This window comes from Ambystoma mexicanum, chromosome 6q (assembly GCF_040938575.1).
Source record: "Ambystoma mexicanum isolate Mex_15411 chromosome 6q, UKY_AmexF1_1, whole genome shotgun sequence".
NCBI classification, from domain to species: Eukaryota; Metazoa; Chordata; class Amphibia; order Caudata; family Ambystomatidae; genus Ambystoma; species Ambystoma mexicanum.
Genome location: NC_090937.1, coordinates 133,222,933 through 133,248,624, shown reverse-complemented (window position 1 = coordinate 133,248,624; position 25,692 = coordinate 133,222,933).

Sequence of the window (25,692 nt, the reverse complement as noted above, 5' to 3'; positions counted from 1 at the left end):
GCAAAGTCTTACGATCCATTTGCCGTACTTTATGAAAGGCTCTCTACAACACTTTATTTGGGTAACCTCTTTGTTGGAATCTTTGTGCCATTAGTCTACACTCCCTGTCATAAGTTTCCAATTGCGAGCAATTCCGTCTGATGCGGATAAATTCACCATAGGGAATGCTCCATTTTAATGAGGTGGGGTGGTTGCTCTTAGCATGCAATGGTGTGTTGGAGCTAGTTGGTTTTCTATACAATTCAGTCACCAAACTGTCATTGACCACATTGACAAGTATGTCCAAATAGACAACGGTGGTCTTACTGTGGCTCTCGGTGAACTTAAGATTGTATTCGTTTATATTAAGTAACTTCACAAACTCCAACCATTCGTTTGCGGATCCGTCCCATATTACAAATAAATCATCTATGTAACGCAGCCACAGGACCACCTTATCTGTTAAGTGACTGTTGGAGGGAACCCACACTACAGATTCTTCCCACCGTCCCATCATTAGATTTGCATATGGGGAGCAAACATAGTCCCCATGGCTGTGCCTTGCAATTGGGTGTAAAACTTGTTGTCAAATAAAAAGCTGTTATTTGTTAAGCAGAGATTGATCATTTCTAAAATCATCTTACCATGTTCAAGATAATTCAATGATCTGGTGTTTAGGAAATGCTCACAGGACTTTAATCCATCTGTGTGTCTGATCGAAGTGTACAGGGAGACAACATCTAATGTGGCTAGTAGATATGTCCTTTCCCAAGGTATGCCGTCAATTTTATTTAGGAAATCTTTTGTGTCTTTTAAATATGACGGCAAGCTTGTGACAGATTTTATTAATGTCTCATCTACTAGTTTAGCACATTTTCGAGTAGTGCCCCACATAAAGTCACTATGGGTCTCCCCACATATATATATGTGTGTGGCAGCAATCACTGTGTGGTGACAATACAATTAAGAAAATAAGTAAAGCAATTGAATTCACTCATAGTAATGCAGAATAGAAACACAGGAAAAAGAACCGTTTTGGTTTGTGAACAGATAGCTTTTAGGTTAAGGTTTCCCCCTGCAAAGTCCTTAAGGCACAACTGAGCAATCCTACACAGATGTAAGTGGTAGCAGGTATTCAGGAATGAAAGACAGAGTACAGTGTGTGAATATAGTCTTCCCTCCCCAAACAAGAGAGAAAAATGTTTTTGGGAAATTTACACTTTTTAAAATGACAGTTTGTAGCTTTGTGAAACAAGGAAAAGTGTGCAAAAATGCTTAAATTGGTAGAAAGTCTTATGGGAGCAACACTAAACAGGTCCTAACAAGCCTGAGCTACAAGATAAACAACAGTACACGCTTTAGATCAGAATGGAAGTTAAGAAACACTCTGGATGGGAAAAGACACGTGTAAAACGTTTGCAAAATGCAAATTCGCTGCAAAATTTCACTATGCAATTTTGAATAAAAATTGGTCAAATATACTGTCCTGCAATGTGTATGTAGCTACAGATCCTAGGTTTAACTGAGAGTTAAAATGGAGTCTCAAGCTATAAAATTGAAGAAGTTATGGATGTCTTAGTGAGAGGCGTCTTTGCAAAAATAGGAGTGAAAATAAAAACAGAAATCAGTTCTTACAATGACAATTGTGCTCTAAAATAGGGTATTCAGGCTGGTTACCAGTTTGAAACACAGTAAGCCCCAGAGTGGTCCGCGGAAACCAACCCCGGCACCTCTGTGTCCTCCTTGGAGAACTCAGTCGGATTACCCTTGGGATGATATTAAGAGTTTGGGATTACCAAAGGACAAAAGGGTTTTCAAGAAAATATTACTATTACAAGAAATCAAAGCAAGGTTCAGACTGGTGTGACACTACAACAAGTTCTTAAGTAAAGAGAGGATGGGTTGAGTTTGGGATAGGATAATGCAATATACTATGGGTTACTATTATTCCTGTTGATATTTACAGTCCGCTGTAATTAAGATTGGACGATCAGGGTTCTGGTCATCGAATCGGGTCTACCGGCAGCAGGGCACTTCTGGCAGAATTGGATCAGCTGTGCGGTTCTGGTCAATTTGGACTGCACCTCAGACTGGATTTGGATTGGCCCTTCTGGTCATTGGACACGGTAGATTAGCAAGATGGCGAGTTTCAGTGGGCAAGCTTTAATGGTAGCAAGCCAGACTGGATCACAAATAAATTCCCTTAAGTTTGGGATGGTTGGATCTGGGCTTAGCTCAAAAGAGTTCAGCAAATGCAGGGGCCTGGGTTTTACAAAGAAGTCAGGAATCAGCTGCAAAATGAAGAGTTCTGGAACAAAGTGCTGCACGGACATCAGGATGTGGTCAGGAATCGGTGTGTCTATGTGTGGTGCAGGTCCTATATTTATCCTACCAAGTGACATCACAAAGTTTATGGTATGGGCAGAATTTCAGGCCACACCCCCACGGCTGTGAGTGGTCCAAGGCACTTGCCTTGTTCTGGTTGGAAGTCAGAAAAGAGCTGTCATCTTTATGATTTGATTTGGGAACTCCCACATTGATTTGAACCACAATTTAACGTTTGCACAAATGTACATTTCTAAAATGATGTCCCCTATTAAAATCGGACAGATACGTTACATATTTGATGGGTTATTTTTACTTTCAATTCCCATCTCTGTGAGAGTTGTCTTTGTCCTTCTGTGGAATTTTATCAATTTTAATCATAACAGTTTGGCCTAACAATTTTAGTACATAGCTGGGTGATTATCACTAGAACATGGGTATACAATATTAGACTTGCAGCATTAATAGTTTTGCTACAATGAGGGTTTTCCTGTAACTGTGGTTCCTTATGTAGTACAGGGTCACTAATGTCTTCAAAGCAATGGCCTAAAATTAGATTAACAACTACCAATTTTAAAATTTGTCCTCCTTCATGTTGCAAAGTTAAATAGTTTTAAACTTAATCACAAATAGGCCTTTAAACACCAAATGTTCTGGGCAGTTTCTTTTTTCTCTGTAGCTCTCTTTTCAACAGGCAACAACTGTCACATTCCTTTGATCAGGGAGGGTGCCCTCTTCCTTGAGAGGGAAGCTCCCCTGTAGAGATCCATAGGTAGCCTGCCATTGTCCGTGGCTGTACCAGGGACGAAAGTCTGATGAACTCATTGTTGTCAACATGCAGGAACCTCCAGCATTCATTAGGTCTTCCTGGAGCAAGGGAGTGTCAAACTGAAGTGTCATCTTTCCCAGGCTGGGCACTGTCAAGTCAGAATTAACGAGTTACTCCAAACTGGGTTACTTTAAATTCACTTTAAGGTCTTTCATTTAAAACATATAAACAAAACACACTTTATAAGGGGTTTGGACATTTAAAAGAATTAAGCTCTCCACAAAACATACTTTTAAATAGGCAAATTTTGCAATTTCTTCAGGGAAAAGTGCATTTAAACTTGCATCAGAGTTTCCTTTGCAGCATACACATCTATTCAGCACCATTTCTGTCCTTGAGTGCTGGAATTTGTTTACAGCCTGGAAGTAAGTATGCAGCCTATGCTTAAAGTTTTCTCTGCACAGCTGAATTTGATATATGTTACGACTTTTATCTGCATTTTTCCTGTCTAACTGAAAACAAACTGTTGCTGGACTGGTTTTTCATAAAATACATTTTTTAGCTGCTGTCAGTCAGTGAGGCCCAGTTACTTCTGGGCCACCTGTAAGATCTGAGATTTCAGCACACTTTTAATTTCAATGCTTCACTCGGAAAATGACTGAACGTAGCGCCAAAACAGCACTTTGAAGGTTACAATTGATTGCATTTTAAAAGGCATTTTTGGTTGTTCGCCCACTTCTATGGTATTGCTTCATGTTACATGTACAGCACCCACTGGCATTCTTCTGCAGTGAGTTCTGTTTTTACACCACTTTTGACTGTGTGTGGCAGGGGTGTGCAACCATTTCTGATTTATGAACCATGCACAGTTTTGCAGTTTTTCTGCACACACATGGGTTAGCGCATCCGTTTTGGCTGTTTCTTTCCCCAATGGCAAAGGTGTGCAGTGGGGCGCATTGGCATGGGTAAAAATACCCCACAACTGGGATTGTTGTTTTAATAGGAATCTATCCAGCTAGCATTCTGAGAACTCAGGGAGGTTGCCTCTTACACAGATCATATTAACTTGTTTTCTGTCCAGTATTATCAATGTATAAATAAATCACTTCTCTTGTGTCATTATTGTGATGAAGAAAAAACAAAGAGGTTATGGCTGGAAGGTTTAGAATGAATCTTGACGTCTGGCATTGCTCTGAGCAACCTTCCAGACCATCATTCTTCACCTGTCAAGCCATTACAGAAGCAAAAAACCATATGTGCATCAGGCTTGTTCCCACCCCACAAGGGGTGCCCGAACTGCTAGGTCACATCCCTTCTGAACGAGACCACAAGCATTCCCAGACATGTTTCGACCTTGTTGGGCCTCATCAGTGAGGGGTAGCTTGGGTCTCTTGGCCCAGCAGGCACAGAACCCACTTCTGGGCACACCCATCCCACTCGGCGTGACAAAACAAAAACAAAGTGGTTATAGCTGGAAGGTTTACAATGAATCATAACCTCTGGCATTGCTCTGGGCAACCTGCAGACCATCGATCTTTGCCTGCCAAGCCATTACAGAAGGGAAAAACCATATGCAATTAAAGCTTGGTCCTACACCAAAAGGGGCAGTGTAGCCCGAACTGCTAGATTCCATCCCTTCGGCACCAGACCACATGCATCCCCAGACATGTGTCAGCCTTGTTGGGTCTCATCAGTGGGTAGTAGCTAGGGTCTCTATGCCCAGCAGACATAGGACACACGTTTGGCATTGCTCTGAGCAACCCTCCAGATCATCGTTTTTCGCCTGCCAAGCCATTACAGAAGGGAAAAACCATATGAAATTCAGGCTTCACCAAAATAATTGTATAAAAGAAGGAGGCTATTCCTGGGTGGGGAAGGTGAGCTTACATTCTTATTTCCAATTTGAACCAGATTTTCTGCCAGAATGTATTCTGTGTTACTGATGGTTGTACATGCTTAATACAACTACATTTACTTTGATCTCGGTTTTCGTGGAAGTAACCATATAATATGATTACTGACATCTTCAGTTTAAGTACTTTTGTAGTATTTGGGATTGTTACATATATAAGTCCATCTTGCCTGATCACTTTCCTAAATAATGCTAAAATTGACAATCTACTTTTTTTTATTCTTGATTGCTGTTTCGGAATTCTTGAGATTTTTAACCTCATAACGTTGAAGAAAATCTGGTGCTTACTGTCCCTCATCTGGCTTTGCATAGAATACCATATAGGGCTGAATGAGGTGGTTAATACCTTTGAATACTAAGAATGTGAGTATTCTAAAATACTTATTGGGAATGCTTAGGTTACTAGACTAGAAAAGGAACAAATCCATGGGCAGTGTAGACATGTTAACATGCTGGATTTGAGAATTAAGACAAACCCAAAATTGCTGATTCTACATAATGCAATATTAGTCTCAGTTAATTTATCACCAAAATGCAATCTCAACATGTTTCACGTTTTGCAGTAAGATGCAGGCTCAAATATTGTTATGTTTCATAATCGGATATTATTTCGTAAATTTCCTTGAAGAATGTCTGTCCCTTAATTGTTCATTTATTATCCATAAGCCTCTCCACATTCTTGAGTGATGTTTAAAATTCACTTAAAAGCTGGTTTTGTTTCAGATGCATAAACAAGCATATCATCGGTACAGAAGACTAAATGATACTACCATTCATTTAAAACAGTCCATTTCTATAAATTGTGAATGTTTAAGCATTATATTTATGGATTCCATGTATTATACATAGTAACAAGTGCTTATCTTACAACTGTGCCTTGATCCCAATTTTCTATTAAAGTAATTAGTGGCTTCATAATATATTTCAAACCGGGCCCTTACGTTTCCATGCAGGGCTTGAACTTCCTTTATTATTTGGATAACCTAGCCCATTCTCAACATTACCCTCCATAAACATTCCCATCTTCCCATGTCAAATGACTTTTCAGCACTGATCGATAATGAGGCCAGTTCGTCGTTAGTCAAGGTTTTCTAAATGTGGTCCATTTGGACTAATTCTACCCATGATTGACCACATTGAGTCTTTCTCAAATTAGCCCAGCCTCTTTTAAAAGTGTGTACATTTATTTCTTTATATCTGAGTTCCCTTCAATGTCCCCTGGAGTGCCAATCATGCAGATATTAGACCTAAAGTTGTGAATTTCTATTCAGTCAAAATTATCTTGTGTGGGACATTCAGTTGGAATTAAATACATATAATAGACCTGAAGTTAACATCACAATGTTATAATCCTGATGTAATCAGGTGGTTGAGAAATACCTTGGCACCCGTCATGCTTTTTACCAGAGAATCAAATCCCACAATTGAGGCCTGCACACACATATAAGAGTTAGGTAACACTTCTCTTAGGCCTTTTCACTTCCAGCAGAAAAGCCCACAAAACCAGTTCACTCTGACTCAATCAAAATGATCACAATAAATTGCCAACTGGAGAACTGTCCAAAGATAGCCTGTTCCCAGGTATGGAAAAGCACAATGCAGCTACGCCCAATTTACAGTGATGAATGAATCAAGGACAAGCCCTTTACCGAATTAGCCTTTGCACTGTTTACTTAACAATCATATCTGAAGTGGGCCAACATACTACAAAAATGGGCTGAGTCTAAGCTTGAACCACTATGACACTCTTCATCAACACTGACCATTTACATCTGCAGTGACAATTAACTTGTTATCCATCCATATATAAGGCAGAAAATCTGTTAGTTTGTTCCTTAAACAATACTACACCGTTCCACCAATCTGTACCAAATTTTGCATAGTTACCTGTTAAGACCTGCTAGACATTACTAGCTACATGTCATTTGGATGCCCCTCCTCCTTACCCCAGATTTCAGCCCCTTCACACATGAGACGGTTGCCTGAAATCGGCAAAACATCAATGTGTCATAGAAGGACCACACAGAGCTCATTTTAAGCATCTCAAAGCAGCATACCAACTCTCACCTCCCTTCCACATCTGCTCCGGGGTGTGTCAGCCAGCCACATGTGCCCATCCCCAGAGCAGTTTACTTCAGAGTGAAAATCAACTCGGAAAAGCAACCTCGCGGATCATTGATTTTCAACAATTGATGAGAGTGTTATCATGTGTGTCTGCAGAACCCAGGTGGAGTATGGGTACATTTTACTAGTTATTAATAAACTTTCAGTTCTCTTTTCCCTATAACTTCACAATCTGGTTGAGGAAGAATGCTATCAAATGATGGGACTAATGAAGGCTTTGTTAACTGACACTGTTTGTATTTTGATCAATAAATGTGTGCCGCATCAGTCCAAAATCCTCCACATAAGTAGAATAATTGCATAGGTAGTGGAGTAGTGGATCTACGTGAAAAGTGGTTCACTTGCATCTAACTAACTGAAGACATCTATTTTTCTTTTTAACACAGAAAACCCATTTGCTCTGCAAATCAAATTATTCCTTTTTACTGGTCAGAGTCTATCAGAAACTAGGTTGTGTCCATCCCTTATTTCCTTGAAGACATCACAGATTCAGTCATATCCACCCAATCCCTGCCACGTAAGATCATTCTTATTAGGGATTGCAACGTTTGAACGAGCAAGCCCAACAAGACATACTGACAAAGTCATAAACAATATAGCTTCTTTAAAAAAAAAAAAATATATATATATATATATTTTAATTAAGTGTCTATTGTCAAAAGACCTTTACACTAAAACACCACATCAAATAAAAAGCATAATTCTGATTCATCAACAATTAATCAAAGTTAAATATCTCCAGCCCTCATCAAACTAATGTCCCCACCACCACTGCAATTAGCTATAAAATCTGCTACCTCAGTTTCTCCAATATGATATACTGCAAATTACAGTTTTACGTAATTCATAGAATTCAGCGCTCAAGTGGCGCACGTGGCTGGTGCGCAGTGTGCGCGTGTGACTTTCTAAAAAGTCGCGCACAGCGTATTCATGGATCTTAACATCCAAAACCAGTCGTGGTGCAGAGTGGCGCATCGACCCTGCAGCAGTGCCAGTTACGCCCCCAACCCCTCCCCGTGCGCCAAATCCCATACATGGCGCACAGGCTCACAACCTCGAAAACGCACCCCTCCGAATACACGTACCCTGCTGCGTGGGTAGTCTCACACGCGATTGGCCCTGTGCGAGCGGGGTACGTGTATTACTGTGGTTCGCAGGAAGTTTCACATGCAATTGGCCCTGTGCGAGCGGGGTACGTGTATTACTGGGGTTCGCGGGAAGTTTCACACGCGATTGGCCCTGTGCGAGCGGGGTACGTGTATTACTGGGGTTCGTGGAAAGTTTCACACGCGATTGGCCCTGTGAGAGCGGGGTACGTGTATTACTGGGGTTCGCGGGAAGTTTCACAAGCGATTGGCCCTGTGCGAGCGGGGTACGTGTATTACTGGGGTCCGCGGGAAGTTTCACACGCAATTGGCTCTGTGCGAGCAGGGTGCGTGTATTACTGGGGTTCACGGGAAGTTTCACACGTGATTGGACCTGTGCGAGCGGGGTACGTGTATTACTGTGGTTCGCAGGAAGTTTCATACGCGATTGGCCCTGTGGAAGCGGGATACATGAATTACTGGGGTTCGCGGGAAGTTTTACATGCGATTGGCCCTGTGTGAGCAGGGTACGTGTATTACTGGGGTCCACGGGAAGTTTCACACGCGATTGGCCCTGTGCGAGCGGGGTACGTGTATTACTGGGGTCCACGGGAAGTTTCACACGCGATTGGCTCTGTGCGAGCAGGGTGCGTGTATTACTGGGGTTCCCAGGAAGTTTCACACGTGATTGGCCCTGTGCGAGCGGGGTACGTGTATTACTGGGGTTCGCGGGAAGTGTCACACGCGATTGGCCCTGTGCGAGCGGGGTACGTGTATTACTGGGGTTCGCAGAAAGTTTCACACGCGATTGGCCCTGTGCGAGCGGGGTACGTGTATTACTGGGGTTCGCGGGAAGTTTCACAAGCGATTGGCCCTGTGCGAGCGGGGTACGTGTATTACTGGGGTCCGCGGGAAGTTTCACACGCAATTGGCTCTGTGCGAGCAGGGTGCGTGTATTACTGGGGTTCACGGGAAGTTTCACACGTGATTGGCCCTGTGCGAGCGGGGTACGTGTATTACTGTGGTTCGCAGGAAGTTTCATACGCGATTGGCCCAGGGGAAGCGGGATACATGAATTACTGGGGTTCGCGGGAAGTTTTACATGCGATTGGCCCTGTGTGAGCAGGGTACGTGTATTACTGGGGTCCACGGGAAGTTTCACACGCGATTGGCCCTGTGCGAGCGGGGTACGTGTATTACTGGGGTCCACGGGAAGTTTCACACGCGATTGGCTCTGTGCGAGCAGGGTGCGTGTATTACTGGGGTTCCCAGGAAGTTTCACACGTGATTGGCCCTGTGCGAGTGGAGTACGTGTATTACTGGGGTTCGCGGGAAGTGTCACACGCGATTGGCCCTGTGCGAGCGGGGTACGTGTATTACTGGGGTTCGCAGGAAGTGTCACACGCGATTGGCCATGTGCGAGCGGGGTACGTGTATTTCAGGGGTGCTCGTGAAGTTTCACATGCGATTTTGCTGTCAGAGCGGGGTACATGTATTTCGGGGGTGCATGTGAAGTTTAACACGCGATTTTGCTGTCAAAGCGTGGTACGTGTATCCAGTGTGCTCCGCGGGGAGTCCTACACATGAATTGGCAGTGTGCGTCCTCCCAGGTGTCCCCTCTACATCTCCATGGCCCCTGCAGGCAGTCGACACCACAGGGGACTACCCTGCACCCCTGGTCATGTCCCGCAGGCAGCCCATCCACCATGGGCATGCCCCCCAGCCAAGCCACATGTCACTTTGCAATATGATCACCAACTCATGTCCCCCTGCACCCCTACCCCCAGCAGTGACGGTCACCTGCCAGCAGGCCCCCACTCATGTTCCCCAGCACACCCACCCCCCGGCAGTGAGAGGCACCTGCCAGCAGGCCCCCACTCATGTCCACCAGCACCCCCACCCCTCAGCAATGAGGGGCACCTGCCAGCAGGCCCCCACTCATGTCCCACTCATGTCCTTCAGCCCTCCCACCCCCCAGCAGTGAGGGGAACCTGATAGCAGGCCCCACTCATGTTCCCCAGCACCCCCACCCCCCAGCAGTGAGGGGCACCTGCCAGCAGGCCCCCACTCATGTCCCCCAGCACCCCCACCCCCCAGCAGTGAGGGGCACCTGCCAGCAGGCCCCCACTCATGTCCCACTCATGTCCCCATGCACCCCCACCCCTCAGCAGTGGGGGCACCTGCCAGCAGGCCCCCACTCATGTCCCCCTGCACCCCCACCCCCCAGCAGTGAGGGGCACCTGCCAGCAGGCCACCACTCATGTCCCCCAGCACCCCCACCCCCAGCAGTGAGGCTCAGGCCCCGACTCATGTCCCCCTGCACCCCCAGCAGTGAGGGGCACCTGCCAGCAGGCCCCCACTCATGTCCCACTCATGTCCCACTCATGTCCCTCTGCACCCCCACCCCCCAACAGTGAGGGGCACCTGCCAGCAGGCCCCCACTCATGTCCCACTCATGTCCCCCTGCACCCCCACCCCCCCAGCAGTGAGGGGCACCTGCCAGCAGACCCTCACTCATGTCCCCCAGCACCCCCACCCCCCAGCAGTGAGGGGCACCTGCCAGCAGGCCCCCACTCATGTCACCCAGCACCCCCACCCCCCAGCAGTGAGGGGGACCTGACAGCAGGCCCCCACCCATGTCCCCCAGCACCCCCACCCCCCAGCAGTGAGGGGCACCTGCCAGCAGGCCCCCACTCATGTCCCACTCATGTCCCCCTGCACCCCCACCCACCAGCAGTGAGGGGCACCTGCCAGCAGACCCCCACTCATGTCCCCCAGCACCCCCATCCCCCCAGCAGTGAGGGGCACCTGCCAGCAGGCCCCCACTCATGTCCCCCTGCACCCCCACCCCCCAGCAGTGAGCGGCACCTGACAGCAGGCCCCCACTCATGTCCCCCTCCACCCCAACCCCCCAGCAGTGAGGGACACCTGCCAGCAGGCCCCCACTCATGTCCCACTCATGTCCCCCTGCACCCCCACTGCCCAGCAGTGAGGGGCACCTGCCAGCAGGCCCCCACTCATGACCTCAGCCCCCCCACCCCCCAGCAGTGAGGGGCACCTGCCAGCAGACCCCCACTCATGTCCCACTCATGTCCCCCTGCACCCCCACCCCCCAGCAGTGAGGGGCACCTGCCAGCAGGCCCCCACTCATGTCCCACTCATGTCCCCCTGCACCCCCACCCCCCAGCAGTGAGGGGCACCTGCCAGCAGGCCCCCACTCATGTCCCCCAGCACCCCCACCCCCCAGCAGTGAGGGGCACCTGCCAGCAGGCCCCCACTCCTGTCCCCCTGTACCCCCACCCCCCAGCAGTGAGGGGCACCTGCCAGCAGGCCCCCACTCATGCCCCCTGCACCCCCACCCCACAGCAGTGAGGGCCACCTGCCAGCAGGCCCCCACTCATGTCCCACTCATGTCCTCCTGTACCCCCACCCCCCAGCAGTGAGGGGCATCTGCCAGCAGGCCCCCACTCATGTCCCCCAGCACCCCCACCCCCCAGCAGTGAGGGGCACCTGCCAGGAGGCCCCCACTCATGTCCCACTCATGTCCCCCCACCAACTACCCACCCAGCAGTGACATGCCCATCTCATGACACAAACCAAAAGTCAACTATGTACATCAACACATGTCCGTCACACACACACAGGTTTCCATTGATTGAGTAAACCCACATATCAACATGCATGAACTCAATGAGTGAATCCCACACATTGAAGTAAAATATCAAAATGTATTAACATGAAAACCAATTGAAAGTACTTAAAGCATAAAATAATGGCAAACATGAAATGACATGCATGTTCAAATAAAAATGAAAAAAAATACTCAAAAAAATCCAAAAGAAAAATGGCCAAAACTCTCTGTCCACCAAACCAAATGCAAATGAAACGCAATAAGGTAAATCCATTGATCCATGGTGAAATGAAATTAAAATGTCCAAATAAATCCAACGTCCAATTATGTACAATACAAATTTCAAGGGTCCATGAGCCCAACGAAACAAATTAAACCTATCTAATAACCTACCTAATAAAAAAAACTATTTACAAAAGTGTGGGGCATAGTCCAAAAGCCCCAAAATTAAAAAAATAAAAGGAAACCCTATAAACTATTTACAATGGTGACGGGCAAGTCCTGCGGCTCACTCAGTGATGTTTTCGGCCGGGGCATCATCAAACTCCATGTCTATTTGCTGGAGGCGGGCCTCTGTCCTGGCCCGAGGTCTCGCAGGGAGACACTCATGGCCTGTTCCAACTCCCTGCGAGTCGCCTCGAGGCACTCTGCCCGCCTCAACGCCCGACGCATGGAGAACTCTGCCCTGACCATGGTGAGCTGCGCCTCTTCCACCCGCCGCCGTTCTGCACCTATATGCTGGCCCAACCGCAGCCACACGGAAGACCCATCCATTCCAGGGTTCTCCTGCCCTCTGGCCAATGCCTGCCCCCCTGATGTCGATGGCCCCGAGCCATCATTGCTCCCACCTAGAGCCTGCTCCTGGTGCTGCTGCTGCTGTCCATGTGCCCTTTCCGATGATGCCTGCACATCCTCCATCAGCTGGTCTCCAGTTGTGGTGTCCACCCCTGCTGGACTGCCGACTCCCGACTGTGGCAGGGATGGGATCTCCACCAAGCTGGCTGTGTTGGGCAGGCCAGGTCCACAGGGGGCCCTGGTGGAATCTGGGCCGGAAGACAGCAGGGAGAACGACTGTTGCATAGTCTTCACAGAGGAGGAGAGTTCCGCCAGAGTGTGCGTCACATGTAGGAACCCACCAACCAGGGACCCTCCCAACAGTGCCACGTCACAACGCTGCTGTTCGTGATGGGGTGCGTTCTCCGCTCAGGAAGAACGCACGTCATCATGAATGTCTCGCGTGCGCAACACGACACCAATCAGGACGGAGCCCATACGTTCATTGGACCCCTCGTCCGCAGGTAGTGGAGAGGCAGATGACATGGCACTCTCCCCTACCTGTGGAAGGGCCTGTGACAGGGCATCCCTGCTGGTGCAGTCACAGGGTCAAGGACAGGGACATGCACAGGCCCCTCCGCGGTGACCTGTGCTGCCTCCTGACCCTGGCCATGGACTTCAACACTTGCACCAGTGGTACTACGTCCAACAGGCCCCATGTGCGGCTCAGTAGCGGGCTCCTCCTCCTCTGTGGAGACCACCAACCTGGATGTCTCCGTACCGTCTTCCGCCATTGCAAGCCCCAGTGGGGGCTCACCCAGCCCTTCCGCCACAGCCGTAGTGGCAGACGCGGCACCAGCTGCTTGGCTCCAGAGCGCCATCTCCGCCCTCTTCTTCACTTGACGCTGCGTAGAGGGAGACATAGAACACAAGCATCAGGGTACAGTACAATATTCCCCTAGACAGGAAGCAATAACACATGAGTGGCAGTGTCTAACGTCACTTCCATCCTGTCCCTCCACAACACATGGGTGAATGCACGCAACACACATGCATAAACAGGCATGGCGCCTGCAATCAACATCAGCATCCATGTACAAGGGCCTCTATTAATCAAAATGTTGCCTTCAAACTCACATGCATCATGGCTCACACTGGTCCCATGCACACACATCACCACAGGGTCATGCATCATGCCTTGTACACCACAGACATAGTGGATAGACACAGTGCATACAACGGTGACCGCACTGCATGAGTGAATATACACATCATAACGGACATGTGTCATGAATCCATGGCGTATCGAAGTCACAGACACACTTCTCAGACGCACACACGTGCACCATACATGTACATGACAGCAGCACCCATCCCTCACACCCCCACCATGTGCAAGAACAGACACTGGCATGCTTTCATGTTTGCATTTGCCATACAGCTGCCCATGTTGCATTGGAACTCATGCACCAACAGTGTGATTTGCACATTACTGGTCTCACATGCATGACCATGATGTCCCTGCACACACACATCCATACATGGCCCATGTCACACATACAGGCAAGTATCAGACTACCAGCAAACTGCAACATGCCCTGTCTCACACACCAATGCTTGGCCACTTACCGCTCAACTCCAGACGGGTCTTCCTCCGAAGGATCTGGGCGTGGAGTGCTGGGCATTCGTGTTCCAGGACCCTCATCTGGATGTCACTCATGCTGACCCAGCCCCCCTCCGCGAGGCGCCGGGCCTTGTGGAGGGTCTTGGACCTGAAATTCTCCCAGCGCTTCTTGACGTGCTTGATGTTGCGAGTTGCCACCCCCTCTGCATTGAGGGCAACCACTACGTTGTCCCAGATCCTCTCCCGTCCTTCCTTGTTGGCGCATGATGTTCTGAAGAGGGCATCATAATGCCCCAGGACATGCTCCACCAGGACACCAACTTCCTTCACACTGAAGCTGGTGGCCCTCTGCCTGTCTGGCTGGGGGTCACCAGTGGTCTCAGATGGTGTTTGCCCCGACATGGCGAACCCGAGGCCGGCGTGGGTGGGCAACTGGGTCCTGGGGCTGGGCTGTGGAGCGATGGTATCACAATCGGGAGTCTTCTGTTCCAGCAGGGGTGGAGACAGCAACTGGAACCCTGGCTGACATGCAGGCACCAAATAGCAGGGCACGTGGGCAGCAGGCAGGCAGGCAGCAGCAGATGGTAGGTGGGAGCGTGCTTGGGTCTCTGGGGGTAGTAATTCGGCCTTCTGGGCAGGAGCGTGGCCTTCCGTGTGTTGTTGCATGGCCAGCTTGATACAGAGTGATTTGGCACGTGAAAATCTTGCACGTCTGCGTGTAATTCGAGGAAAGGCCCTTAGTGCGTAAGCGCGTCTGTGACGTTAAGCGCGTGGGCGTTTCCCTCGTGACCTGGGCATAGTGGTTCATGGTGCGTGAAAAAACTGTACGTCTGCGTGTGAATGCGTGTAATCCGAGGAAAGGGCCTGCGCGTATGTGACGTGACACGCACGGGCGTTTCCCTCAACACGGGTACATGTTCATCGTACATGTCCAAAAACTGTACGTCCGAGTGTCAGCTCGTCTAATTAGAGGAAAGGGCCTTAGCGCGTACACGCGTAAGTGACGTTGTATGTGTGGGCTGCTTTAAAAGGTACGTGTAGGACCCCATTTCCTTGTACGTGCTTTTCGTGGAGAGCGAGTGGGTGAATTCTGTACTTCTTGTTGGTTCACATACAATTACTTCACAGCGTTTCAAGTTCGTACTCTCTGTTACCTCTGACAGCGTTCATTTTTTTTGTTGGGCCTGTTTCCTTAAACAGCGTTCACTTCTTCTTTTGTCCTGTCTCCACAGACAGAATACAATTCTTCTTTTGGTGGGGGTGTTGCCAACACACACACGCACGTCTTTTTCACGTTTTTTTTCCAGGCAGACGGTGAGTCGCGCACGTATTTACCAACTGTGCTTGCCCCGTGTGTCGGGTACCCCTTCAGAGGTCATTGTAGACTGTGTGTAACACGCGTATGCTTATTTTTGTGTTCCTGGGTGCCACAGCGCAGTGAGGGTTCATTTTTCCACGCACGTGGTCTATGAGGGGTTGCCTGCACGTTATTTTTTGTTTTCGGGGTGCCTGTGCATTGCGTGACCCATCATCTTCCCCCCAAGGGTCACAGACAGCCTTGCTAGAGCACTAGGGTACGAATTTCATCTAGTACCCCACCCCTTTCACCCCCAATTGCCCAGGACAATCGTTTACTGCTACTCCCATATGCACAACAACATCAGTGCCATGGTTGGGAGGCGACCAAGCGGTAAGGGAGGCAAAGGTGGCCGACCTCCAAAAGGTGGGCATTGTGGGTGACGTAGGGGACGTTGCCAGGATTTGCAGTGTGCCCCTAGACCCCCATGTGTGGAGGACAAATCAGGGACACCCATGCCCCCCCCATGGTTGTGAGAAACGTAGCTGAGACCATCCGAGCTCAGCCCTTGTTGGACCAGCCCATTGTGGCAGCTGATCCGGCACAGGATGACTCCCAGGCTGACTTCCAGGTCAGCAAGTCTAAGCCATGTGTGGTGGTGCAAGTTGGTGTCACCAGGCCACGTGGATCTGGGTCAGCGATGTCATCCGCTGCCCCAAGTAGGCAGGGTGGGGAGGCTGCAGGGGCAGCTGCAGCTCTATCCACACCAGCTCTGAGTCTCCCAGCCGGGACAGTGTCGGTCCAGGTCCATCAAATCGACGTTGCCCCTGCCAACATCAGACTTCAGCCAATGCCTGCACCAAGACCTATGGTCATTGTGCCTTCGCACACTCCTAGTATCCAGTCCACCGGTGCTTCTGCCCCTACTGACCAGAGTGACATAAGCCACTCAGGCTCCACTCCACCTTTGAAAACGAGGAAGAAGGGTGCTCTGGCACTAAAGGCTGAGACCCTAGACACGACTACACACTCCGGCATGTCAAGGAAGCCTAGCTTTAATGATGCCGAACTTGATGCACTGTGACCTATGTGTCGGCACATAGCCGCGAAATGGTGGTGACTGCAGGGTGCAGGACCAACCCTGGTCAACGTAGGGCACACTGGCAGACCATCGCGGACCGCATAAGTGCCCTTGGATTTGTGAGGCACACAGCTGATGATTGCTACAGGCGGTGGAATGACCCGAAACGCAGAGCAAAGAACAAGCTGGCCTAAAATCATGCTGCTACTCTGGTGACTGGCGGTGGGTCTCCACCAGAGGACAACAAACTCACTGAACATGAGTCTGTTGCTGGGACCTTCATGACAGAGGAACAGATCCAAGGCGTGGGAGACCTACCTGATTACGACGCATTGTCCGGTGAGTGCCCAATCATGTGTGTGTAATCCATGTGTATGTTGTTTGGGTGACGGGTTCTGATTGAGTGCCAGGTGAGGGTGCTTCCACCCATGTGCTTCCTCCAATACATTCACGTGCCTTTGATTTGGGTATGACAGTATCCCTTCTACCGACAGTAGCCAATTAGCCCCACATTACTGCTGTTGCCCTTGAACTATCATCTTGAAACAACATTGTTCTTATTTTTTCTGTGTTCATTCAGACTGATTGTTTAGATCATCCCATTTTTCATATACTTTTTTCATCCCTGATGCCACATATGTGACATGCTTCTGTCATTGTTTACACCCCCACATTGTGCCACTTTAGTTACCTGGTTATGTGAATGATTAGACCATTCAGGGCGAGGGAGTATTGGCCTTCTGAAATATATTTTAGGGCCTGTTTGCATGTGGAACATGATAGTTGTTTCCTGTCATGTTGAAGTGACCAACCATTGATGTGTACATCTGCCGACAATCACTGTCTTATTGTACACTGGATGTGTTGCAGTGTGTGGCACATGCATATTTTGCAACACTATTCTGCATTAATCTTCTTCATGTCCATGTGACATGGATGTGTGACAGTACTCATTCACTGACATATCGCTGTAGTTGTCTAATTTACCATGGCTATGTTACATGACATCTGTGTGCTGGCATGTATCATGTATGTGTATTGGACATGCCACTCACAGGCTGATGTGTGATGCCAGTGCTACACAACATTCTGCAAATGTGTTGCTTTTCCATCTTGGTGTCCTCATTGTCTGCCTTTTTGACTCCCCTTCAAACTCATTGACAGTGCATGCATGCCAGGGTTATAGTCACGTGGGACATGTGTAAACCATGTACAGGATCTCTGTCTTGTCAGGCCTATGTGTGTGCTATGGTGCTCATGCCTGTTTCCATTTCTTATATGTCATGTTTTTGCAGGTGACGACGCACTTGATGCTGGTGAGGTTAAGGAGATGGTGCAGACCCAGGAGGATTCTCAGCCATGACCAGGCATCAGTGGGGGACATGGGGTGGTGGTGGGTGAAACCACTTTGGTACTGCAGACCATACTGTCGAGGGGTGTCTCTGGGTGCAGCTCCTCAGACCTCTATTCAGGTGCTGAGTCGGATAATGAGACTTATGTGCTGTTGCAGGTCAGTGCTTCTGGCAGGGATTCTGTTCTGTTCAACCCACCTGCACAAAGGGTAGAACCCTCTATGGGGATGTCAGTGTTGGTAGGGCCGCATTTGGACGTTACGGATGAAGGGTCACACTCCACAGCATCTGATCCTGTTCCTGGGCCAGCAGATCAGAGGGGGAATGCAGTCCTGAAGCCTCAGGCAGTGCCAGCACAGCAAGGTGCGCCACAAGACAATACCTTATGGGAAAACTCCATGTACGGTATGACAACCCAACAGGCAGCATCAATAGAAATGATGGCTCAGGCAATGGAGAGGGTGGCCACTTCCATTATCCCCCCTGAAAGGCAGAGGGAGCAACAGCAGCAGGCAACAGACTCCATTTGCCAATCACACAGGGAAGACATGTTGGCGTCCAACAGGGTCCGACGGGCGGCACTGGAGACTCTGCGCGAATCCATATCAATAGAGTAACAGGGCCACAGGGAAGCCCTGAGGGTAGAACTCCATAACCTCAGGCAGAGTCTGCTTGAACTTGTGGCTTTCCTGAAATGTTAGGGCAGAACAGCAGCTGGAGCAGCTCACACGTTCGCTCTCAGCTGAGCTGCAGGCAACACGTGAGGAGATCCGGGCATCACGCAAGGCCATGCGTGCAGAAGTGCCGGCAACCCGTGAGGTGCTGCATGGGTATCTCCGCACTTTAATCCTCCAGAATCAGACCTTCCAGACCAGCATGCATGCTGCCATGGACGACCATACCAGGGCTTTGCGTGTGCTGCCTCCCATAGTGCCACCACCTCCTGATGCGGCAGCAGAGGGTGAAGAGAGCGACAGCAGTTCTCCCACAATGGCATAGCCGTGCAGGCCATTAGCCCATGGAGGCATTATTTTTTTCGCAACATCCACGCAGGTGGGTGTTGGTATGCACCCGGTCCTCGAACCTCCTGGGTGGCCTCCCCCCCCACTTGCCCCCAAATGGGCATTTTTTTTTTTTTTTACAGTGTGTTGCCTTGTGTGGCTCCCGTGGGCATCCACTGTATTCTGGCTGGGCACATGCAGGCTTGTCCTGTGTTTGGGTTAGATGCTTGGGTTTGTGACATACACACCCCTCCTGCTTCCCATTTCCTTGGGCTTGCAAAGGGTGTGACCAAGTGACAGTGACTTACACAGTGACATTGGGCTCCCATGAGCTGTGTGGGCAGTCTGTAGTCAACACTGTGTGGACATTCCTAGTGGGTATTGTTGTTGTATTGTACACTGCATGGTGTATTGATATGTGCTTGTGCATCCATCTAATTTGCAGGTTCCTTCCTCATGTCTTCACAAGGCCGTCTCCTTTGCAGATGGAGTTCATGTTGTATGCAGTACACTGACACATTTGCGTGGCAGCAACACTCTACAGTTGGAAGTGGTCGATGTGCTGGCTTATTCAGGTTCTAAGACTACCACTACTTTGACTTAATACTGACATGTTTTTGCAATGTATCATGGTGTGTTGCTGTATTGTGTTGGTGGTAAGTATTTGTTCATGTGTGTTGTTTGTTATTGATTACTGGGAGCATATTGTCTGTGGGCAGTTTCCATTTGGGACAGTGCACTTTGTGACACTTGTGTTAGGTCTTGTGCATTGCTTTGTTTGCTTTCACATTGCATGACATGCCATGGTGTGTTGGGTGGCGGAGCTGGGGAGGGGTTGGGTGACATGGCGCTGTTTTCATGTTATATTTTGCAAGGGGGCAATCAATTTAGCAGCATATATGTATGTCTTATAATGAAACAGCATTGGTGGTGTTTCGGTAGTTAGGGATGCACTCAATGTAACACTTCCAGGTGACCAATCTCAGGCTGGTATGGTTGTGACAGTTGACTGTCCCTCATGTCATCATCATTGATTGTCAGCTGGTATGTGCCAGGGCTGTGTGCACTCCACAAGGGTGTGATTTTAGGTGAAGTAATTACCCACCAGCTGCGAACAGGCTGCCTCACCACGTGCCCTTTCCCCTCCCGTGCGCAACAGGCGTGCATGTGGTTGGGGATGTGGGGGCACCACCATGTCCACCGGCAGGCCCCGGCGTGTTGCAACGCTGTGCAGGACACATGCTCCCACTATGGTTCTACACACTACTGGGGGAGCATATAGCAGCTGCCCACCATAGCGGTCAAGGGAGTGAAAGCGTGACTTGAACACTCCGAATGTGTACTCCACTATGAGTTGCAATATGGGCTGTGTTGTATCTTACCTCGGGTGGTGTGGTGGGGTTCTGAATTGACGTCATCATGTGGGTGCTCAGAAGGTAGGCACTGTCCCCTGGGGAGGTGGTGATGGGTATCATTAGTGGGTTTGTGACATTACTCAGTATCTGACATGCATGCATGCATGTGCAGTGGCATTTATACTCACCAAGCAGCCATGTATCGCCATGCCGCCCAGCTTCTAGGTCCCGGTTTACGGTTGACATTCTGTAAATGAAACTGTCATGGGTGGACCCTGGATAGTTGGCATATACTGAGGTGATGATTCCCTTGGCATCACATACTATCTGCACGTTGATGGAATGCCAGTGCTTGCGGTTTCTATAGATGTGCTCCATTGACCTGGGGGGACGTAGAGCCACATGGGTGCAATCAATGGCACCTAGCACTTTGGGGAATTGTGCCACCCCATAGAAATTCTGGCCGGAAGCCTGCCTTTCTGGGCAGGTATATGTGCCTGCGGACTGATGGGCGTGCAGTCATGATGGCCAACACCTGGTGTACGCAGCATGACTGCGTGGCCTGTGACACCCCCCACTATAGCACTTGTCCGCTGAAATGGTCCAGTGGCCAAGAAGTGCTGTACATTAAGCACCTTTTCAAGGGGACTCAGTGCTTGGGAGCACAGGGTGGGTGATGTGAGGTCATCCCACTCACTCACCAGGTCGAGTATTATGTGAGGTGGAAACCTGTACCTCCCATACACCTGGTCATCAGGCATCCCAAAAAGGCTGGTTCTGGGTGTATAAATTCTGGGCCTGACTATCCTCCTCCTCCTCCTCCTCCTGCGGTAACCCACGACCACTGCTGCAAGGAACGGTATATTCATCTTAGCGTCTGAGCTTGTTTGTTGTTTGTGCGCACTTTTATGCTTCGCAGGTCCACGTACGCCTGCTTCCTACTGGTGTACGTGTTTCCGGATTAGCGCGTCTTTTTTGGCGCACGCATTAGCCCCGTTCGATTCCATGAATACGTGTTGTAGGCATGCGTGTGGGTGTTCCTCATTCCGTGTGTTACGCCCCGTGTTACGCCTACCTTTGTTGTGTGCGCTGCACTATGTGCGCTTTCCCTGTGCACCTAGTGCATGCTGTTTGAAGACATGTGCGCCAGCGTGCGTGACGCAGGAATTTGGCACAAATCCAAGGATTTACACGCGCACAGACTTCCGTGAATCGCTGTGCGCCGGTTTTACTGCGATTTTCACACTTGCGCTGCGATTTGCACGCTTTCGCGCGCTTGCGCGGAAATTTTCAGCGCACATTCATTCCATGAATCGGCCTGCAAATGTGTCAAGCCAAAGGGTCTCCAATGATCATATGGGAGAAAAGTATAGAAGCGTCTTCTTTTCCACTACTCTTTGCAACATGAAAGGGAGGACGACACAATGACAGATCCACACAAATCAGTGCAACATACTATTGTTGTTTACTAATTTTTTCTGAAAACCCAAGTTTCAGGCAAAATGTTGAATACATTTTCCACCTGCTGTTTAAAAGCGAACAAGCAACTCTATGTTATGGAGTTGCACACACATTAAAAACAGGCTCTCATTTCCAAAACACGTCAGGTACCCAATTCCTTAGAAAGATAAAAGACAAAGATGACATTTTGCAGTCAAGTATCACAAATCTCTTGGCAAATATTTGTGGTATAAAGGAATATTGGTCTGACAGCATGCTAATGTATGCTGTATGTCAAGGAACCTAGACCCACCCACATGGTTTGTTACTTTAAGTTGTGCAGAATATGCATGGGATGACTTTCATGACCTGCTATGCACTGTAAACCAAAATAAAGAGGGTATAGAGATAAAAATATCTGGAGAACTCTGTTTTCCTGTTCCAGTCAAGGTATCACAACACTTTTACCATTGGTTCATTGCAAGGCTGCACTTCATATGCAATAACAATCGCCCACCTCTCTGAGAAGTTGAACACTTCTTCTGCAGAAAAGAATTTCAATTCAGAGGAACACAACACATCCACCTGTTTTTGTGGATAAAAGATGCTCTCAAATTTGGCCATGAAAATGATAAAAATGTTTTACAATTTATTCAAAACTACATTACCTGTGACATTCCTTCAGAAGTTACACATAATAACCTAGGATACCAATCTTAGGCTTTCAAAGACATAAGTATGCCAAATGCAGCAGACATCGATATAGAAACAAAGGAAAATACTACAACAAATGTAGCTTTGACTGCCAAAGTTCAAGTAAATAGTGTCATGTCTCCTCACCTGAATCCTTAGAAGAATCTTCCTGGGGGGATGTCTTACGTCTTCTCCTCTTGTCCTTCTTGGTCTCTTCTGGTTCTTTGTCTGTTTTAGAATCCTTTTTTCCCTTTTTACGCTCATAGAGATAAGGACGGTCTCCACTTGAGGCCACCTTGACAGTGGTGTGTACAGGCAGTCAGGGGAACCCAGGGGAGCCAGTTCCTTGTTCACAGGGAAAAAGCTGTATAAGGCAGAAAAAACCCTGGTAGATCGTAAGTTAGCCGGCTGAGAAACGCCAAATGTGGAGGAGGCTGGTGAATAGGTGATTCTGGAGGTCGGTACACAAGTCCAAGGGAAAGAAGTCCAATGTGTCCTGGAGAACTGAGAGGTATGAAGAAATCCTCGTAGATGCCAGGTGTAAGGTTGATAATGGCCTACAGTAAGGGGAAAAGGAGGAGTGTATTGACGACCTGCCAACAGCACAATACAGGTAGGAATGACCTGGGAGGAACGAGAACGGTAAGAGAAGGAGGTAAGTTTAGAATGAGAGAGAGAGCGAAAGGGAGAGTGAGAATAAGAGAGCAAGCGATGGATAGATGAACTGTGTGAGTGCGGACCAGCGAGAGAGAAAGAACAGGGTTCTGGTAAGCAGGAGTGAGAATGGGAGATCGAGAAAAAGAGAGAGCGAGAGGTACAGGATGAGTAAGAGCCAAGTAGAGCAAGCGTGAAAGAGAGAAAGAGAGAGAGCGAGAGGAAGCAGGGTATGCGAACGGCAAAGCAGGGTGAGTGAGAGAGAGGGAGACAGAGAGAGTGAGAGGCAGATAGGAAGCGAAAGAATGAGACTTGTGAGAAACTAAAGAAGATAAACAAATGAACGAACCAGTAGTCCGTGAATGCAAATGAACAAACAAATAGAAAGAGAAAGGGCAAGGAAGCAAACGGAACGAAAGAGAAGCCCGTTCTGAGAAAACAGGAAGAGGGAGAGAGCGGACAGAAGGCCCGGACAACCGGGGACAAGAAGCTCAGAAACGGAAGCAGCAGGCAGAAAAACAACAGAGGAAAGTCCGAAGGGACAGAACTCGAGGAGCGGCACTGCAAGCGGAGTAAGCGAAAGGCTGACAATGCAAGTTGCAACGCAAGGCATTGTGGGCGTGGCCTCCTTTAAACTGAACAAAAACATAAAAGACTAGAGCGGTAAAAGAACCCGCGAGGTGTCTATGAAAGCCTCCATCTTTTCCACAGTGTTCAGGGTCACGTTGTGACACATGTCTTCTTTTAGGCACAGTCGAAAAGGCATATCTCCTAAAAACTCATGTAGCATTAAAAAAGATGAGCATTGGTTTTATTGGTTAAACAAGTCAACCTTTAACAATTTTCAGAAACATCACATAAAAAGAAAAAATAACATTTCATCATCAAACAGTAAAACTAAGCTGAGTTAGGCCATAAAAGTAATACAAAAACAAGAAGAACATGTTCCTTTATCAAACACAAAATCGCAAATCAAACAGACCAATAATAAAATGAAAAAAGAAAAATATTTAAAAAATTGCTGCTATTTTACATTTATCTCGCCCTCAAGTCAGAGAGAGTCCAGAAATGTTACCACATGTTACCCCAGTTCACATTAAATTCCCCAAAAGGTAATAAGGCCAAAGTACATCTTCTCGCTCGGACTAAGTTCCTATATATTTGTGGAAATATGTGATCCACAGTTGTACCAGAGCACAATCTAACAACAGGTGTTGAATAGTTTCTTTGACCATACAATTATTGTAGAAGCTACATAATGACTCTGACTCCTTAACCATCCAATACCTCAAAAGTGTCTCTCTAGTCTTCACGAGACATAATGTAAATCTCAAAGAAGTGGACCAGCTGTGAAACAATAGAATGTGCATGCAAGTCTGCAATAAAGTTATACTAGATGAGACAAGTGGCAAATACTCTATCTTAAACCGTAAAAAGAACATAATGACGCTTACCAAACAAGCCCAGACACTTATTCAGAACAAAGCAGAAATAGAAAAAATGAGGTAGAAGAACCATCATTCCAAACAATCTAAGAAAGATGTGTCAGTGCTCAAATCACAGATACATGATGAACAACTCACAATGCACCTGGAAGTCACTGAAGAAATTGATCATGGACCAAAGCATGAAAATAAATCTTGCACTTGTGCAAATTGCAAACCTCTGATCTTGTATGTAAGTGGTCCTGCTGGTTGTGGAAAAACATTTTTTATTAAAACAATGAGGAACTATCTAGAAGAAGAAACAAAAAAGAACTTTCAGCTGTTGTATCGGTCTCCACAGGTCTCGCTGCGTACATCATAGGAGGTATTAGTTTATACATCTACTTCTCCTCGCAGTAGAACACCAAAACAAATGAGATTACAAACTGTCAGCAGAAACCGCAACTGAAGTTCTCAGAATTCTACAACAAATTAAAATCCTTCTAGTATATGAATTAAGCATGGATTCAATCCTCATGCTAGCTTTAATTCATCTAAGAATGAAGGAAGTCTTAAAAACGGGTTATGGGGAACTATTTAGAGGAAAACATGTCATTTTTTTTCATGGAGACTGCCTACAGATAACACCAGTGAAAGGCCAATCATTATTCCAAGCATTAGGACACAAACAATGCTGTAATACACTCAGCAGCATTGTCAAGGTCAATTTGTGGCTTCAATTTTGCTACAGAGAATTGACCCAAAATATGTGACAGTCTGCAGATGCAACATATGTTCACGTTTTTAAAAACCATTAGAACTGGTCTGCTTACTGAAAAATGCAGAATCCACCTTAAAAACAACACTAATACATGAGCTGAGTGGACAAAATACACCGGACCCTGATGTGATGGAACAATTAACTCAACACAATCTAAACAATGTATTTTCTTAATTACAACACAGGCAAGCTGTAGCCAATTCAGTAAAACAATGTTGAAAAAAGAAACTTCTAGAGGATATTAGCTCCACAGACGATCTAGAAATGTGGGCATGACACTCCCTATGTGTCAACAAGTAAAAACTAAATTAATTAGAAAACAGTATTTCAAACATAGCTGGATTAGAAAAGCTAAAGCAGTTATCTCCCTGTCTCAACTGCAGAGTAATAC